The 14049-nt window shown below is 46.6% G+C and overlaps 1 non-coding gene across 1 annotated transcript; it reads left to right on the forward strand.

The window, feature by feature from the left end:
- Nucleotides 1-258: 258 nt before the first annotated feature.
- LOC115873358 lies at nt 259-362 on the forward strand. Its single transcript, XR_004048365.1, has one exon. It is a non-coding gene; the product is annotated as a U6 spliceosomal RNA (small nuclear RNA).
- The last annotated feature ends 13687 nt before the right edge of the window (nt 363-14049 follow it).

Below are 14049 nucleotides of genomic sequence, written 5' to 3' on the forward strand. Positions count from 1 at the left end.
TTGATTTTTGTATATTAATCTTGTGTCACGCAGCCTTGCTTAACTCACTTATTCTGGTAGTTTCTCTCTCTCTCCTCTCTCTTTTTGAGGATTCCAGCAGATATCTACTTCGTTAATAATGCTGAGTGGGAATAACGAATGGGTGCTCCTGGTTTTTCTGATCTGAATATTTCTGACCTTCCCCTTCTTTTGTGTTCTGTCCACACTGCAGTTGCTGGATTCTCCCATGTAAAGTTGAATACAAGAAAGTAGACATCCATACTCACTTCGGCAGCACATAGACTAAAATTGGAACGATACAGAGATTAGCATGGCCCCTGCGCAAGAATGATATGCAAATTCGTGAAGCGGTCCATATTTTAAAAAAAAAAAGAAAGAAAGCAGACATTCGTGACTTGTTATTGGCATTAGGGAAAGACCCATCTTTCATTATTAAGTATGTTAGCTGTTATTTTTGATAGCTGCCCACTATTAGGTTTAGGAAGTTTCCATCTAGGTCTCTAGGTTTTTGTTTGTTTTCATCTGGATGTTGAATTTTTCTCTTTGTTACATGTGAGAGGGTATATTTGTTTGCTTATTCAGAGATGAGGGAAAAGAATACTGGAGTTTTTTCTCAGGTGCTTTGTCTATACTTCTTGAAATGATCATATGGTTTTCCCTTTTTGAATCTATTGATATCGCAGGCCAGTGAAAAAAGGGACAACCGTCAGCAAGCTGGACTGACACCATGCCTGCTTCAATGGCCTGGGCATAAGAACACTGTGAGGTTGGCACTGGCCTGAGCGTGCTTTGTCCTTTTGTACATAGGGTCGTTATGAGTCAGGATGAACTTCCACGGCACCAAAAACAACAACAACAACATGTTCTTGAGGGATAGTCTGCCTCAACTCTCTATCTGCCTACCAGATTTCTAATCTCAACTCGAAACTCGTGGCCATTGGGTCGGTTCCATCTCATAATGACCCTACAGGACAGGAAAGGACCACCCATATGGGTATCGGAGACTCCTGCAGAGTTGTATTAGGGGCATTTAAATGTAAGAATGGATATCGAGTGCCCAATGTTTTTATTTTGTCACATAAAAATAGAAATAAAACAGCTATCACTCTCATAATTTTTCAAAATGAAGGGATATTTTACCACCCAAAATAGAAAGGATGTAATATTAGAATAAGGACAGTTCCTAAGACAGTTCCTGCCGGAAACTTGTGTGTATGTGTGTGTATATTAAAATCATTTTGGACTGTTGAAAATGTTTTATGTTTATAATCTCATTACATGTGGCTTTGAGCCAAGTTTGCCAACTTAGGTTGCTTTTATTCAAACTGTCTACTTCCGAAAGATCAGTCACTGAAAACCATTGAAGACAACGATGATCTTGCTTTTTAAATCCAAGACACAACACCACAAAGAGAAGCAATCTCCGGTCTCTCAAGGGCCTTCCTTTTGTTTGTTTTTTCGGTGCCCCTCTACTTTACCAAGCATGATGTCCTTCCAGAGTCTGATCTCTCCTGACAACAGGTCCAAAGCACATGGGGAAAAGTCTCTCCGTCCTTTCCTCTAAGGAGCATTCTGGCTGTACTTCTTCCAAAATAGATTTGCTTGTTCTTTTTGGATGTCCACGGTACTTTCAATAGCCTTGGCCAGCACCATATTTCAAGCTCACGGAGTCTTTGTTGATCTTCCTTATTCGATGTCCACCTTCCACATGCACAGGAGGCAATTGAAAATCCCATGGCTTGGGTCAGGCGCATCTTTGTCCTCCAAGTCATACATATTCTTGCTTGCTAACACTCTCAAGAGGTCTCATGTGACAGGTTTACCCAATGTAATGTGTGGCTTGGTCTCTTGATTGCTGTGTCCATGCACACTGATTGTGGATCCAAGCAAAATAAAGTCCTTGACAACTTCTTTTTCTATTTATTGACTTTTTTCCTATTGTAAATCATTTTATTGGAGGCTCATAGAACTCTTATCACAATCCATCCATCCATCCATTGTGTCAAGCACATGTGTACATTTGTTGCCATCATCATTCATTTTACTTTATTTTTTTCTTCTTCTTCTTTTATCAAGTTGTTACCTATTAGTCCAGTTGTGGGGATCTGAGTTTTCTTACATTAAATTGTAATCCACACTGAAGGCTTCAATCCTTGACTTCCTCTCCTCTAACTATATTTCTCCCACTTGACTTGAACCGCCTATTCCCGTAGTCATGCGCTCTCACTGTGATTACTATAATCTCATGCGCAAGGACCTCATTTTCTGTCGGTGATTTCAGCTCCTCCCCTAGAGCACTTCAACTCCAATAATTCCTTATCCCTAATCCATTGACTTTCCTTCCTCTTCATTGTTCCCTACCAACCCCATCTCCTCACTTCCCTCCTTACCTACATTAGATCCTAGAGTTGCTGGGACAAAGTGCCACACACTGGGTGGTTTATTAGAAAAAATGTATTGCTTCACAGTTCTGGAGGTTGGAAGCCCAAAGGATCATGCCAACCAGTCTATGCATCCTCTTCAGCCTCTAGGGCAGAGGAGGGGAATGGCCAGCTTTGGGCCATATAGAGTCAGAGAGATCATCAATACCAACTCACATCACATACCTCACCAAAGAGACGCCATTCCAGCCATCACATTAGGGGTGAGTTAATTAAATGTTTGACAAAATACAGCGATTGACATTTTTTAAAGTTGATAATTTTGTAGGGCCCATGAATGATGCTATAAATATCCAAAGATCCTTGGCAGAAAGTTCCCCACTCCAGCTGTAGAGGAAAATCCTACCTTGACTCTTCCAGCTTCTGGTAGGTGCCCTTTGGTTGTACACCTAGCTTCACTGGCCTGTCCTTCCTCTGTCCATTCTTCCGTGTCTCTTTTCTGCTCTTATAAAGACTACTCTTATTGGATTCAGGCCCATGTTAACTAATAACATCTTAAAAGGCCTTGTTTCCAAAAAGAGATCACATTCACAAGTAATAGCGCTTAGGATTTCAACATATCTTCTTGCCCCAGGAGATGCAATTCAATCCATAACAATCTGCTTATTGAAAAACCAAATTAAGATAGCTGATACCCAGAGTGACCCCTAGAGAACGAACATATAAGATAGGAACAGGAACCACATCGCTCACTAATCAGATGGTCACCAAGACTCTATAGTTGAAGGTAAGTTAACTTGTGACTGAGAAGTTTAAGCTCTCAAAGCCCCTTGAACCTTCCAGACTAGAAGGAGCATCTCTTGTCCCTAACAAGAGGCAAGTAGCCTCCCTGCTTAGAGAACCTGCAAAAGCCATACCTGAGGTGGATGCCTTCCAAAATGATATTGCTCTCCTGAAGACCTACCTCTGCCTCCATCATTGCTTCCAAACTAGAACTGAGATAGCTTTCAATGTAGCCCAAGTAGAGAAACACAGTCCCTATCCAGAAGGAAGCCTGGTATTCTCATGAAGAACTTGGGAACTTGGTTAATGTGGGTCAGCATACCATAAAGATGTGTGCTTGTGTTTCATTGATTATGCAAAGACACTCAACTGTGTGGACCACAGTAAACTGTGGATGACCTTGAGAAGAATAGGAAACCCGGAACACTTCCTTGTGCTCATTTGTGTGAACAGAACAAGGGAATATTGGATGGTTTAAAATCAGGAAAGGTGTGCATCAGGGTTGTATCCTCTCACCATACTTGTTCAATCTGTGTGCTGATCAAATCATCAGAGAAGCTGCATCATATGAAGAAGAGTGTGGCATCAGGATGGGAGGAAGGCTTATTAACAACCTGCGATATGCAGATGATACAAACTTGCTCACTGAAAGTGAGGAGGAATTGAAGCACTTGCTGATAAAAATCAAGGACTGTAGCCTTGTGTTCGCCTGGGTTGACTAGAGAAACAAATTCATATGTGTGTAAGAGAGAACTTTATATCAAAGAGCAATTGTACATTAAAAAAACACCCCAGCCCAGTCCAGATCAAGTCTCTAATCCAATATTACCCCATATGTCAATACTAGTCCATAAATTCCTCTTTAGACTCACTCAGTCAGGCAATGATGCCAAATTCAGGAAGATCACAGGCCGTTGGGTGGAAAGTACTGTGGATCCAGTGGTTGTGGAAGCATCTCAGCGCTGGTGTGGGTCTCCACATGGTTCCTCCAGCTCCAGGGCCCTGGCTGCCATCCGCATAGCTCCATGTGGCTTGTCAACAGATAGGTCTGGCAGAGAGAATATCTGGTCTCCGGTGAGCTATTTCTTTCCTTCACGCCTCCAAATGAGGTCATCAAGCTGCAACCTGATTGACAGGCTAGACTCCACCCCTTTGCAAGTTGACAGGAGATTATGTGACTGCCACAAGCCTTCAGTATGGATTACAGCTCAAAGTAAGGAAGACCAAAATCCACACAACTGAACCAATAGGGAACATCCTGATAAACGGTGAAAAGGTTGAAGTTGTCAAGGATTTTGTCTTACTTGGACCCACAATCGATGCTCATGGAAGCAGCAGTCAAAGATGTGTTGCATGAGGTAAATCTGCTGCACAAGAACTCTTTCCAGTATTGAAGAACAGGGATGTTACTTTGAAGACTAAGGTGTGTCTGACCCAAGTCATGGTATTCTCCATTGCCTCATGCATGTGAAAGTTGAACATTGAATAAGGAAGACCATAGAAGAATCCAAGCATTTGAATTGTGGTGCTAGAGAAGAATATTGAAAGTACCATGGAGTGATATAAGGACAAACCCATCTGTATTGGAAGAACTGATGCCAGACTGCTCCTTACAGGCAAGGATGGCAAGACTTCTTATGTACTTTATACATATTGTCAGGAGAGACCAGTTCCTGGAGATGGACATCATGTTTGATAAAGTGGAAAGACGAAGACAAAGAGAAAGGGCCTCAACCAGATGGACTGACACAGGGCTCAGGCACAGGAACAATTGCGGGATGGAGCTAGACTGCGTAACCACAAGGAACTAGGGGAACACACGTGAGAACAATGATGGGCATGCCAGACAGAGTAGGAGGCGGGGAGCAAGGTACAAGGGAGAGTGAGGAGATCCTCCTAGAGCTGGCACCAGTGTTTCTGATGGACTGTCCTTGACGTTTGGACAGGATGGTGGCCGTGGTGTTAGGAGCTGTCAGGTTGGTTGCAACTCAGAGGGACTCTGTGAATCATGGAATGAAACACTGCCCAGTCCTACGCCATCTTCACCATCGCTTTAATGCTTGAGCCCATTATTGTAGCCCTTGTGTCAATCCATCTCCTTGAGCTCCCTCTATTTCACTTCCCCTCTACTTTGCCAAGCAGGATGTCCTTCTCCGGGGAGTGGTCTCTCTTGACAAGATGTCCGAAGCATGTGAGGCAAACATGATGTTAGCTGACAAGAGATGACGGAGAGAGGCAGACACGGCCTTGACACACAGATGCTCAGGGAGATAAGAATGCTAGCGTGACATTATGTGAAAACTCTGCTTTCTGGAAGGGTCGGAAGACATTCTTTTCATAGACAGTCAGGAAAACACCCGTGAAGGATAGCATCTTTGAGAAGCTTTGTGGCAACTGTGGCTTGTGGGCCCAGATGAGAATAGGTGGGTTCCCTTGGGTCAGCGGGGATGAGAGGATTCCAGGAAAACAAAGGCCAGCTATGGGCACTCGACCAGATGCAAAGTAGACACCAACCAGGCAGCAAGACTAGCATTGCAACCAGAGTGCCTTAACCCTTTTGAGATCAAACTACTTTCTGCTTTGAATTCCATTGAAGCCATGTGTTTTCAATAATGGAACGTCTTGTGAATAGAATGAAAAAAAAATTTGTTTTTGAGGTCATACAGCTTGTGATGCAATTGATAAGATACATATGTCCCAAGGAGTCTCTGGTGCTGGGGGTGGAGAGATGACACCTGTTTCTTTGATTCCCCACAGTTATGTAAGTCCCCAACAGATAGGCACACTCACTGAAAGTTCTATAGCAGCTTCCCATGAAACTCCAGGGGCAGGAAATGCAGACAGACACTTCGTATGCCATAGGCCATGAAAGGGTTAATCCCCAGCTTCATCGTGGTAGCGAATCCATTATGACGTTCCCTAGAGTGGCATGGGAGGTTGTATTACACTGCTTGTGTAACTAGAAAAAGAGCGGTCATGCAGAGTTGCTATGCCCATGGTGATAGGTCTAGCAAGCACTTCTCAGAGCTGGAGTCCCAGTCCTGTGAGAAAGGGTTCTGCCAACAGTTCTTAGGAGTCTTTCTCGGCTGTCTTAAGGAGCCCTGGGAGTGCTGTCCAGTAAGCGTTGAACTGCTAACACTAAGGTTGGGAGTTCAAACCCACCAGTTGCTCCACAGGAGATAGATGAGGCTGCCTGCTTCCTTTAAGATTTACAGCCTCAGAAACCCTATAAACTCAAAAATTCACTGCTATTAAGTAGATGCTGCCGACTCACAGGGACCCTATAGGACAAGGAAAATCTGCCCCTGTGAGTTTTTGAGACTGTTCACTCTTTATGGGAATAGAAAACCCCATCTTTCTCTCTCAGAGCAGCTGGTGGTTTCGAACTGCTAACCTTTCAGATCACAACCCAACTCATAACCCCAGTGCCACCAGGGCTCCTCAGAAACCCTGTGTGTATAGGGTCACTCTGAGCCCAAATCAACCTGATGGCAATAAGGTTGAGTCCTAGCTTCTTACTGAAGCTGTCACAGAAATAGCACAAGCGGATGCTTTAACCAACAGGTGTCAATTTGCTTAGTTTAGGAGGTTGGCCGTCCAGACCTGGTGTCCACTGAAGGAGAAGCCTTCCTCTGTCAGCTTGTGGGCAAGTTCTTGTCTGAGCTTCTCCAGCATTCTCCTTGGTGATCCTTGGGGAGCTCCACTTGGCACCTAGCTTTCCTCGGGTTGTCTTTCTGGATTGGGGGCCTAATCTGCTCTATCCACATCTCAAAAAGACCCACCCTACCCTTATATTGCCTTGTTAATTTACCAAAGGAAACTTTATTCCCAAATGGGATCACATCCATGAGTTCCAACACCAAGGGGGGGGGGGCACAATTCAGTCCATCCCAGGGTCCAATGGTCTAAGGCTAAGGTCTGCCAGGGCAGCTCCAGTAAGGGAAAGAGCAGGTTACCACACCTCCTGCTGACGGCTGAGAAAGAGACAGTGCTTAGATTAGTGGGTCTCTTTGGATTTTGAAGAGCAACAAGGTATTTGGGGACTGCTCTGTCCTACGTATTGGTGACTGGCAGTGTAAGTAAGATGCAAAGCAAGCAAGGGTTTACAGAGATCCATTGTCATGCAAGGAGTCCTCAGTGCCGGTGGTCAACGCGGATCCTTGGCCAGCTGGACAGGAGTCATAGGAGAGATGCCTGGGTCCTTTGACTCTGCCTTCTTGGAGAGAGAAGTATGTCACTGGGTCACATTAGAGACCGTGCAGTTCTCCCTCCAGCAAAGTTTCTTGAAAGAACTGTCAATATAGTCAAAACTCAAAATCTCACACTCACTGCCATTGGCTCCATGGTGACTCATGATGACCATGTAGGGCAGGGCAGACCTGTCCCTGTGGGGTTCCCAGACTGTAACACTTCACAGGAGTAGAAGTGCCCATCTATAGATGAGCAGCCGCTGGTTTCAAACTGCTGACCTTTTGGTTAGCGGCCCAACTCATAACCGTGAATGCCACCTGGCCGGAGTTACTTCCTACAGTTGTCCTTTTTTCCTTCTCTTTTGAAATGACCCATGAAGCGATCGTGGCACAATTCCCCTCAGACAGCTATGCTTCTGTGACATTCATCAGTGACCGCGAGACTCCAAATGCAAAGACTAATCCTGGAAGGCCCCTTCCTCTACGATAAGGTGGCCAGATTTTAACATTGGTAAAGCGGGACACCTTTGATAAAATGCATATCCTGGTGAAATAGCCACATGGCAGCTGAAAACCGTATACCCTTGCTGTCGTGCATTCTTTCCAAAAATCGAGACTTTTTTAAAATGCCGTGGGACGCCGGGAAACTTGTTAAAAATCCAGACTGTCCCGCCAAAAACGGGTCACCTTACTGACAAGCTACCACCAGCCTGACCCAGCAAGACACTTGCTTGGGAATAGCTTCCTCCTTGTGTCCCTCTCTCTTGGCCCTCCGCCCTTCTCACTGGAAACCCTTGTCACATCAGTGGGTTTCTTCTCAGACCCTAACCTCCGGGATCAGTCCCTGGGCAGCGTTGCCCCTTGACCTCCACAATCTTTCATTTCGTTATTTGCCATCAAGCTGATTCGGACTCACTGGGATCCCATGTGTGCAGAACAGAATGGCTCCATAGGCTGTGTAAGGTTGGACATTTTAGAAGCCAAAGGCCAGGCCTGACTTCTGAGGTGCCCTTAGCTGGGTTTGAACTGTCAACCTTTCAGGTAGCAACCTACTGCTCAGACATTCGCATTGCCCAGTGACCCCGTGCATCAAGTTAAGTCTTGTGTTCTGTTGATGCCCGAATTTCCCTCTCTCACCTCCATCTCTCCTTTGAGTCTCCAGATTCACCTATCCAATGTTCTTAGTCAACATCTCGGGGCCCTGGTGGCATCAGGGTTATGTGTTGGGCTGCTGACTGTAAGTAAGGTCAGCAATTCGAGACCACCAGGCGCTCCTCATGAGGAAGATGGGGCTTTCTACTCCTGTGCTGGGAGTTATGGGAGCAGTTCTACCCTGCCCTCTAGGGTCACTATGAGTCCGACTTGAGTTTTAATTCAACACCTCCACTAGGAGGCTAATCTCAGATTTAATGTTTACAAAGCCACAATCCTTCCCCTTCCCCGTAACAACATTCCTCCTGTTTCTCAGACCACAGACCTTGATTCACCTGTGTCTCTTTCTCTTCCATTCCAGCCAGGACCACCTCTTGTCAGTGCGTCCTTCTAATTGTCTAGAATCCAGTGAGTCCCCAGTCCAAAACACCAGCATCCCCTGCTTGGATTACTATAACCTGGCACCATGCTTTTACACACAGTGCCATTGAGCCCAGTCCAACTCATAGCGACCCTGTAGGAGAGAGTAGAACCCCCCCTGTGGATTGCTGAGTCTGTACCTCTTTATGGGAGTAGAAAGTCTCATCTTTCTCTCGTGGAATGCCTGGAGGTTTAGAACTGCTGACCTTTCGGTTTACAGCCAAGTGTGTAACACACTGCAGCACCAGGGTTCCTGATCATTGCCCTCCCAATTAGAAAAACAGAAGTCAGAATGATATTGTCTAACATCTAAGGCAGTGGTTCTCAATCTTCCTAATGCTGAGACCCTTTAATACCAGTTCCTCATGTGGTGGTGACCCCCAATCATAAAATTATTTTCATTGCTACTTCATAACTGTCATTTAGCTACTGTTATGAATTATAATGTAAATAGCTGACATGCATAAGGTGACCAGACGTCCCGCTTTGGGCGGGACAGTCCCAATTTTTAACAATTTTTCCCCGCATCCTGCGGCATTTCAAAAAAGTCCTGATTTTTGAAAAGAATGCATGACAAGCTAGGGTATAAGGTTTTTGGCTGCCATGTGCCTATTTCGCCAAAATATGAGTTTTATCAATGGTATCCCGCTTTACCAATGTTAAAATCTGGTCACCTTGGACGTGCAGGATGTCTTTTCATTGTTACAAATTGAACATAATTAAAGCATAGTGATTAATCACAAAAACAGTATATAATTATATATTGTGAAATATTTATTTCTAATGACAAATAAATGAAATTTTGTCTTGAAACATGGTAACATGGGTAACAGTCTTCACGGCAGGTACTCATATGTGGGCATATCTGCATGTGGGCGGACCCGCCTGGAGACAGATAGACAAGCGGTGTCTTGGTTCCTAAGACCATCGGAAATAAGTGTTTTCCGATGGTCTTAGGTGACCCTTGTGAAAGGGTCGTTCAACCCCCCAAAGGGGTCGGGACCCACAGGTTGAGAACTGCTGATCTAATAAAACCCCACCACCAGCTTCAAATCGCATTCAGAATAAATGCAAAGTTCTGGCTGGAATCCACGAGGCCCTACAAGATCTGCACAGCCTCTGCCTCCAATTCCCCTCTGACTTCATGTCCGACTCTGTTCCCCCTTCACCTTCTCCGGCACACTCCCTCCACCGCCTGGGACATCATCTCTCAGTTGGCAACAAAATTCACTCCTTCACTTCTGCCCTAACTCCATATCCCCAAAGATACAGTCCCTCTATCTCCTGCACTCCACTTGATTTTTCTTTATAGCGCGTCTCAGCACCTGACACATTATACAGTGTATTACCAGTTGTTGTTAGTCGAAGCCCACGCATGGTGACCCGTGAGTGTCAGAGAAGATGATGCTGATATTTCCAGCAGTGGATCACCAAGACTCACGCATCAAAAATGCCTCTGGGTGGATTTGAACTGCCAACCTTTCAGTTAGTAGCTGAGTGCCTCCATGAACTTTGTACCCAGATACTTCCTATACAGTACAGTAGGCTGTTTGGTTTGGGTCTGCCTTGCTCCAATCCAGTCAATTTTAAATTCTGAGAGAACAAGTGCTGGCTTGTTTTGTACAGTTATGGGCCCCCAGCAGGATCACTAAAAGAAGATGAGTTAGTGTATTGTGCCAATCTGGCTGATAAACACAAGTGGGGTTAATTGAAGGGTGGAGGGATAAATGGCTTGGTGAGCCTCGCCTTTCTAGTTCTCAGGTCTCTTCCTTTCTGATGGTCGGACCAAGGTGCAAGCTGCCTTAGCAATTCCCTGCTTCAGCTGGCAAGGCTGACTTCCTGCAAGGAGAAGCCACATGGACCTACCCCGATGCAGACCTGGGTGCTGGAGCACCCTTGTGAAGACCCCTGCCAGCACTGAGATGGTTACACATTCACTGACTCAGCTTTCCTCCTGCAGTCGGCACCGTTGTGTCTGTTTTGTGAGATGGAGGAGGATTTTGTGAACTGGTGTCGGACATATGGGTTAATATTGGACTTGTGGGCTTGAGCAACACTGGGTTGGGATGTTTTCTTGATGTGCACTTACCCTTTATATAAAAATCTCTCTTAGACATAAGTTTCTGTGGATTTGTTTCTCCAAAGTACCCAGACTAATACAGAAGACAAACGGCGATAAAACTTTTGTTCTGCTTTATTCTATTTTGTTGACTGAATAGTCATCAATCCTTTGCTAAGCCGTGAGTGGGGAAGGGAAAAAAATACAGTTCAAAGATTAATAAGACACAGCTCCAATCTATGCTATCCTTCCCCAAGGCACCCCTTTGTCATCCGGTGAGGCTGACCTAGGACCCCTGGTGGTGTCGTGGTTCTGCATGGAGCTGTGAATGGCCAGGTCAGGGTGAGAAACCACCAGCCACACCTTGGGAGAAAGATGCAGCTTTCCACCCCCATAAAGACTTAAAAATCCCAGAAACCCACAAGAGCATTTCTTCTCGGTCCTGTAGGGACACCATGAGTCGGAATCAACTGGGCAGCAGTCAGTTTGGCTTGGTGTCTTCCCACCTACCCCTTGCTAGCTGATTGAACTCATAGCGACCCTATATAGATAGAGTTTCCGAGGCCGTAAATCTTTATGGGAAGAGACAGCCTCACCTTTCTCCTGAGGAGCGGATGGTAGCCTTGAACTGCTAACCACAACAAATAGTCATCTGGAACATGTCATCAAGTATACCAAATAATTGATTTTATTGCTTTGGGCACCCCAGCCTCCCACCCTCCACAGTCTGTATTATCTTAACTTATTATGGAAATTAGCTACAAATCCACACGACAGGAAAACCGGACATTAACATCCAAATCTACCCGTTTTCTGCTCTGATTCGGACATTAACATCCAAATCTACCCGTTTTCTGCTCTGATTCGGAGAATTTCACGTGGCGAGGTCCCTTCTAACTGATAGGACAAAGGAGAGTCTTCTAGATGCTGGAATGATACCACCCTCCCCTCCCCCACCAGCTCCTCAAAAGCTGCCCCCATGCCTCCCTCTGGCTCTGCCCATCCTGAAATTTCACAATTTACAATTCATTGACCTCTGAAAAGGCAAGTCCCGCCCCAAGGAAAGCGGCAAACAAAAGCCCTCCTAAGCCAGATTCCTTGCTGACACTGGTCTCTGGTTACACTCGGGGCTTAACCAGGGCGGAAATGTGGTCTTCCCAGCCTGCGCTTCCCCACTTTTATCTGTCCCCAGTGGAATCCCTTCCCCCTCCATCCTGAGGGTGCACACACTAAGTACAAAACACAAGTGCGGGCGGGGGGGAGACACTTTCAGGTTACACACTATATATAGCTGAAAGTAACTCAGTGGTCGGGTCTCATGTTACTGGACTTGGCCAGGGGTGAAAGCCTTAAACAATTCCTCTCAAGCATGCCCTGTTGTGAATCCCCTTTCCTGTCCAATGCCTCTCCTTGGCCCAAACCCCGGGAGGCCCTGGGAGGCACTTTTCTTCTCCCTGCCACTCCCAGGGTGGCTCTCTTTCAGCCTCCTCACAAAGCAGGGACTTACACACACACACACCCCACCCCCACCCACCTCCACGCCACCCCTGCCAATCCCAGGTCCAGGGCCTCAGAGCTGCAGGTCACACTCGCATTGTCCCCACAATTCCAGAGAGGCTTGTCCCCTGACTCTTCGGAAGTTTCCCTGACTGATTCCCTGGTGGTTCAGGGCCAGGTTCTGAGGGCACGAATAAACATAAGTGCCGGATGAAGCACACTCCCACCGTCAAAGGCAACAGATTCCTCCCATTCCACTCATCCGTCCATACATCCGGACAGCTGTTCTGACACTGCCAGACCATTCCCGCCCACGATCCCTTTAGCCCTGCTCCGGTTGTTCACTGTCCCCGGCTCCTGGACATGCTATACAAGGCCCGGTGGAAGGCTGTGGCCCATCGGGTGTTCCTCGGCTGAGTTTTCAGGAGTGGATTGCTGTTTTCCTTGTCCATCTTACTCTGGAAGTTCCTCCGGGATGTGTTCTGCACTATGCAAACAGGGTGAACCTGCCGGTGAGGGGCGTTGGTCAACAGTTGAACATGGGTCCCCCACAAGAAAAGCAAGAATCCTACCACTGGCCTCTCTATAGCCCCAAACCAGCTAAACCACTGCCACCTGTTACGGTGTAAGGCTGCTCTGTGGGGGCTTCTGCGCTGTCATCTTTTAAAAGAAGGCGCCTGGGGGTCTAGTGGTTACACCTTGCGCTGCTAACCGCAAGGCCAGCGATTCCAAACCAGGAGCTGCTCCTTGGGAGAGAGGCGGGGCTCTTCTACTCCCAGTGACAGTCTGGCTTGAACCCGTCACACTTTGTCAACGGAACCCCCTCTGATGCATGCTGGGCCCGATCTGGTTTTCAACCTTTTCTGTAATTTAAATTTGTTTTGTTTGTTCGTATTAGGGTGTGTCTCAGAGGTGTTATGTCATTGGGGGTCACCCTCATGAAACTGTTGGGTATGTTTTTCGGTGTTTCGGTATATGAAACCCATGATGGATGAACCTATAGGGGCAGCGAGTGCAGTAAAGGTTGGGGGAGGCAGGAGGAGGGTACAGTGGCGGGGGTGGGGTTGGGGTTGGAGTGGTAAAAGAGATGCTTTTGAGGAGTCCAGGAAGAACGAGATGTGTTGAAACGCTGGTAGTGTTCGGTTTCTGGGAGGGTTTTCCTCTGTTCTTGCTTCTCAACGCTGAAAGAATTCATGGGCCAGAAGTACTTTTGTAAATGCAAGTGATTTTTATGATGGAAAGGGAAGTTCGGGGTAGTACAGTCTCAGTACACGCTGTCCCTGGAGAGTGCCAGGCCACAGGGCAGGGCCGTGGGAAAATTCGCAACCAACCATGGCTGCTTCAAAGGAGCCAGCAAAACCCGTGGAAAATGGCCGGGTCATGGAGTCCCCACAACCCCAAGAGAAGTCTCAGAACTGAAAACCAGTGGAGCTCGGGAGAGCGCGTGTGAGCCTGAGAGGGCCCAAGGGCGCACATGGGAGAGATCCCACCCTCTGCCCTGCAAGAAAGAGGCCTGCTCTCAGTCTGGGCCATTTCTCCCCTCCTGTCCCCACCGGGCGAATGGGGC

This window comes from Echinops telfairi, unplaced genomic scaffold, assembly GCF_000313985.2.
Source record: "Echinops telfairi isolate 266 unplaced genomic scaffold, ASM31398v2 ScPeMD7_7468;HRSCAF=8506_0, whole genome shotgun sequence".
Classification (NCBI taxonomy): Eukaryota; Metazoa; Chordata; class Mammalia; order Afrosoricida; family Tenrecidae; genus Echinops; species Echinops telfairi.